Source organism: Mandrillus leucophaeus, unplaced genomic scaffold (assembly GCF_000951045.1).
Source record: "Mandrillus leucophaeus isolate KB7577 unplaced genomic scaffold, Mleu.le_1.0 Scaffold134, whole genome shotgun sequence".
Classification (NCBI taxonomy): domain Eukaryota; kingdom Metazoa; phylum Chordata; class Mammalia; order Primates; family Cercopithecidae; genus Mandrillus; species Mandrillus leucophaeus.
The window spans coordinates 402,885-409,032 of record NW_012101299.1 but is presented as its reverse complement, the minus strand read 5'-3'; positions in this window follow the sequence as shown (position 1 = coordinate 409,032).

Genomic DNA, 6,148 nt, shown 5'->3' with positions numbered 1-6,148 from the left:
ATAGGGAAAATGGAGAAAAGCTCCAGACAAGACGCCCAAATCCCTGGGCTCCAGTCTTGACTATGAATATCTTCAAATGAATAGATCACTTTTATTAATATCGTCCCCTATTTCTTAGTTTTCTCATCTGTAAAAATGGTGCTAACAGTCATCACTCTTTTTAAGTCTGTATAGTGTCAAATTATATTTCACCGGGGATAAGGCCTTGCAGCCTGTGAGGTGTGAGACAAATGCAGTCCCTGGGAAAGGCTTTGTAGGAACATCACAGAGCCAGGTAAGATCATACAGAAGGCAAAGGAGCACACGCTTCCTAAGACGAACACATGCTATCTCTCACGTACGTACAGACACACACATATCCTCTGACCATCTTCACACCATGACTCCAGCTCTACATTCAACCCACTCATCTCCTGGCGTCTCCTCTCCTGACCCCAGCGTTTGTCTGAGGCTTCACCTATCAAGCATGTCTCAGATCCTGAAATGATTCTGGCTGTAGGTCCTCTGCTCTTCCAATACTGAATGCTAGCTGTTCCTCGAGCTCAGCTTCATCACGGCCCACATTGGGGGTGAGGATCAATGAGGATGATAATGGTGATACCATTCATTTGACTCACCAGAAGGAACCCTAGCTTCCTGTTGACCATGCAAGGAAGAATAATTTAGCAGTCTAAAAGCTTTCTTTTGCCAATATTGATGTATTTGATGATGAAAATGAAGGCTACACTGCTGGTCTTTCTCTAGGCAGGCATTCCAAACAGAATAAGTTCAGACATAAAAACCAGGTTGTTACCAATGAGCTCATTTAAAGAAAAAAGGAAAATGAGTTTTTAAGTTTGTTTTCAGTCTAGACTATTTTTTTTAAGATGTGAAAAACATTTGCTTCTGGTAGCCACCATTAGGATAAAGAGCATATACTGTCCAAATACAAGTGAAATAGACAATCACATGTTAGAAAAACTGCTCTGATGGAAGATTTAGATGCCAATCTGGTGCAGCTATTATTAAAGGGTTTTATTTCTAAATTTTTGAGGGCCTCTTTATTTAAAGATAATCCAGAAATAACGAATTTAGGGCTTAGATACACTTTAAGAATATTCCCATGATTATACAGCAAATCTCTTTAATGCAAATTACACATAATTTATTTGTAAATTTACTTACTGAAGGATTTGTAGTTCAGCATTATGTTGATTTTTAGTATAAACAGAATTTACTATACCAGTATTTGTCCCAGATGATTGAATTCTCGAGTTCTTCCTCTCTCTCCTTTCTTCCATTCCTTCCTTTCTTCTTTCCTCCCTCCTTTCTTCCTCCCTTCCTTTCACGTCTCCCACCCTCCTTCCTTCCTTTCTTCCTTTCCCCCTCTCCCTCCCTCCTTCCTTTCTTCCTTCCTTTTTCTTCTCCTTCCTTTCCCTCCCTCCCTCCCTCCCTTCCTTCCTTCGTTCCTTTGTTCCTTCGTTCCTTCCTTCCTTCCTCTTTCTTCCTTCCTTCTATCCTTTCTTCCTTCTTTCCTTCCTACCCTCCTTCCTTCCTTCTCTTTCTTCCTTCCCCTCCTCCCTCCCTCCCTTCTTCCCTCACTCCCTCCCTCCCTCTCTCCTTCCCTCTTTCCTTCCCTGCCTCCCTCCCTCCCCTTTCTTTCCTTCCTTTGTTTCTTCTTTCCTTCCTTTTCTTCTTTCCTTCCTTCCCTGCCTCCCTCCCCTTTCTTTCCTTCCTTCCTTCTTTCCCTCCTTCCTTCCTTCTCTTTGTTCCTTCCTTCCTTCCCTGCCTCCCTCCCTCCCTCCCCTTTCCTTCCTTCCTTCCTTCCTTCCTTTCTTCCTTCCTTCTCTCCCTCCTTCCCTCCTTCCTTTCCTGTCTCCCTCCCTCCCCTTTCTTTCCTTCCTTCCTTTCTTCTTTCCTTCCTTCCTTCCCTCCTTCCTTCCTTCTCTTTTTCCTTCCTTCCCCTCCTCCCTTCTTCCCTCCTTCTCTCCCTCCCTCCCTCCCCCTTTCTTTCTTTCCTTCCTTCCTTCCTTCTTTCCTTGTTTCCTTCCTTCTTCCCTCTGGAACAAATCCTGAGATTTTTTCACTTCATCAACTAAATGATATCGAGTACTGCTATGCATCTGCCATATCCTTGGAGCATGCAGAATGGTGTTCTTACAAACTACAGTAAGAATAAAAAGCTATGTGTGCACTAGGAGTGGCATATGACCAGGTCCTGGGAGGTCAGGGACAGCTTCCTGAAATAGGAGTAAGAATAAATCACAGAAAATGGGAGTGGGAAGAGGACGGTCACTGGGCATGCCAGCCCAGATCTGGTGAAGAGAGGGAATATGGTAGCTGAAGAATGATTCTACTTAATCGACTTGGAGATCCCAAGAAGAATTCTGCAGAGATGTGAAGTTGGAGCGAGGCAAAACCCAGTTAGTATGTCGGATTTTATCCTAAGAGCAGTGGACTGGGCTGGAGGATGCTTGTGTGTTTTGAATACAGAAGGAGCATGAGAGGATCTGCCTCCAGTGTGAGGGTGACTGGAGGAGGAGAAGGTTGGAGGTGAAGCGCTGCTAGGGGTGCATTGGATTCAGGTGAATGATGATGGTTTTTTGAGCCAAGATCCTAAGGGAGGGCAGTATGCTAACAAAAATTAATTAGAGAAAATTTTAAATGGCAAAATGAATAATCAGGATTTAGAAATTAGAAGCAGAGTGAAGAAGAAAAGAGGATCAGAAATGACTTGGGTATTGCATAGTCCCTGAGGCCTGTCACTGAATGAATAAGGAGACAAGGAAGGTCAGAGCTTAGGTGTGGGTGAAGCAAATTTGGGATGCCTTTAGGATCTTTTGTTTTTTATTGGTCAACAGTCAATTTTCTTTCAATGTTACCACCCCTACTCCAAGACTATTTTAAAGCAGCTCTCAGACATATATTATTTCATCTATAAATAAATGAGGACATATCTCTAAAAGATAAAGATTCTTTTTTTAAAAAAATTACATTATTAAAAAATCACACTATCACATTCAAACAAAACAGCAATGATTCCTTTATATTATCAGCTATCCAGATAGGATTCAGCCTTCTCCCAATTTTCTCCACAAATTGTTAGTTTAAATCAGGTCTACATAAGAGCAAGGCCTTGTCATTGGTCCATACGACTCCTAAGTCTCTTGTAATCTACAGGTTCCCTCTCTGCCTCTCTCCCTTTTCTCCTTGCTGTTATTTATGAAGAAACTGGGCCGCTTGTCCGGCAGAGTCCCCACAGTCTGGGGCTTGCTGGAGGCCTGTACAACACCGTGTCGTGGTGAGCACGCTGTCCCCTGGATTTCCTGTGGACGGGCAGTCACATTGGAAGGTTTGGTGAGATTCAGGTTTGGGATTTTTCCTGGCAAGATGACTTCCTTTGTGGCACAAAATGTGTGATTGTCTCCACGAGTGTGGCATTCACACTGTTAGGTTCATTCATTTATTAGGGATCGAACAGCAGAAATGCTCCACTCTGCAGTCCCTCCTCACTGGTTAACTGGAATACTTCAGTTCCCTCCATGGACCTCATGGATTGTTCCTAGGCTGTGGATCACAGAGGAAAGGCACGGCCACTGTTCGATCCTTGCCCTATATTTACCAGTTTTCAAAATACTGATTTAATTCCTTTACATCCTTCAAACGTGGCTTACAATAAGTCATAATTTTAAAATTAATTTACTGTCATAAGTAGTATCAGTATGAATTTGTAAGTTTACACATGTTTTAAGGATTTAGTCCATTACGGTCATTATTCCCATGGGTGCTCACATTAAGCCATCGTGGGTGGGTGGGAGTCCCTTCAGATGGCTCTGAGTCCTGGGAGGTGACCTCAGCCTTGGCCATCTCCCTTGCTTTCCCCTATTCCATGATATTTCAGGCTTTTCTTGTGTATTTTCTACATTCCACATCTGGAATTTGATTTTCTCCAAAAAGCTTTGGTTCCCTTTTGTGGGAAATTGTTACTTGGAGACCACATTCTGGGAGCTGGGGGGTCACTGTTCCCCCATGTGCCATCATGTCTGGCTTTTTATAGGGACAGAACTAGGAGAAAATTTTAAAGATAAAAAACATCATGATTCACATTGGTACTTCCCGTTCAAATTCAGGGCTTGCAGGTGGTTTTGTTTTCATTTTGTTTTGTTTATATAACCTGCCTAATTCTATATCTTTGTCTCTTGTTTCCCATACTGGAAATTCTGGTTCTAAGTGACACCAGCAAAATAATTCTTTGCTTTACCCCACAACACACTCAGCTCATTGCAGAATAACAACACCATTCATACTACCGACTGCCAACAGTGTGATTCCTCAAAGCAGTTTCACATTATTTTCCTCATTCGTTTTGTCTTCATGTATTCTTGTGTTTTAAAGCTGTTTGGCACAGTTCTCGCCTGTGAGGTGATGCTCTCCGTCAGTCACACACTTAAATTCATGTGTTGCTCTTTACTTTTGGTTTGTAAGTATTACTTTTTAAATCTAAAAAGTAATTTACGTTTTGTTTTTATAACGATATAAAATATTAACATGATTCCAAAGTCATCTCTACAAACTGTGAACCCCGAAAATCTGACAAGTCTCAGTTAATTCTGAAAGTTTTGCCAGGGTTGAGGACACACGCCTGTGACAGCCTCAGGAGGTCCTGAAGACGTGTGCCCAAGGTGGTCAGAACACGGCTTGGTTTTATACATTTTAGGGAAACATGAGACATCAATCAACATATGGAAGACAAACATTGGTTTGGTCTGGAAAGGCGGGGCCTCAGTGACGTCAATCAACATATGCAAGATGAACATTAGTTCGGTCTGGAAAGGCAGGACAACTGGAAGCAGGGAGGGGGCTTCCTGGTCACAGGTAGGTCAGAGACAAAATGTTTCATTCTTTTGAGTTTCTGATGAGCCTCTCCAAAGGAGGCAATCAGATACTTGTTTATCCCAGGGAGCAGAGGGGTGACCTTGAATAGAAGAGGAGGCAGGTTTCCCCTAAGCATTTCCCAGCTTGACTTTTCCCTTTAGCTGAGTGATTTTGGGGCTCCAAGATATTTTCCCTTCACAAAACCAAGGTATATTCAAAGAATTCACACTTTTTCCCTGTATACCTGCTTCCTGTACACAGAATTCCTTCCTTTCTCCTATAGGTAACCACTTTTACTCTCATGATTTGTCCGTGCATGGTTTAAATAATGTTAATATAATATAAATAATATGCATGTAAATGGATATTCCTCCCATCTTTTTCGGATACTTTCCTTCGTCTTGCTGTCTTGATTTGACCTTATGACTGGAGGAGGATTTTGGACAGTATGATGAGTGTTTGAACGTCGTGCAGATGCTCACCAGGCAATTGAATAGACAGGTCTGCAGCTTCAGAGAGAGGCCTGGGCTGGGTATACATTACTGAGACTCCTTTCCTGGATAGCGACCCATGCCATGTGCACCAGCGTGGTTGCTGAGGGAGAGAGAGAGAACAAAGGAGAACTGAGTACTGGCAGCATTTACCGACTGAGCCACGAGGAAGCACCTAAGAAAGAGTGGCCTAAGAGAGAGAGGAGGCAGAAACCAGAGAGTGTGTCAAGGAAGAGAGAACTGTCAACAGACCCAAAGGGCTGCGAGGAGGGCAAGGAGCACCAGCCGTAAAGCGATGGTGGCTGTGCACGGCGGCCACTCGGAGATCCCTCCATTTCTGCCCTTCTTCCTGGGCATGGCTGTGCTGCACTTCCCAGCTCTTGGCGTGTAGGCTGGAGCCGTGGGACCCTCTGACCGCCGTGTCATGGGCTGAGATGAGGCTTTCTGCTTAATGCCTCACCCAACATCATTCTCCCACACGTTGGCCTCTATTCTAAGCGTGCCAGTCTGAGCTGACCGTGGCAGGCAGGAAATGGAGAGGGCAACTTCGTGAGACCGGATGACAGACTGGGTCTCCCACTGACTGTGAGACTGAGCTTTCCCCAGGGAGGTGATGGGGTGGAAGGAGGACGGAAACTGAGAAGAAAGAAAGGTGCAAAATAGTCTTTCTGGAAAGTGGAGTGAGAACATTCTAGAACTGATTCAAAGGGAAGAATGGCATCAAATGGTGTTTCCCATTAGGAGACAAATGGTTTCCTCTTCAGTTCCTCCTCAGTTCCTCTTCAGTTCCTCCTCAGTTCCTC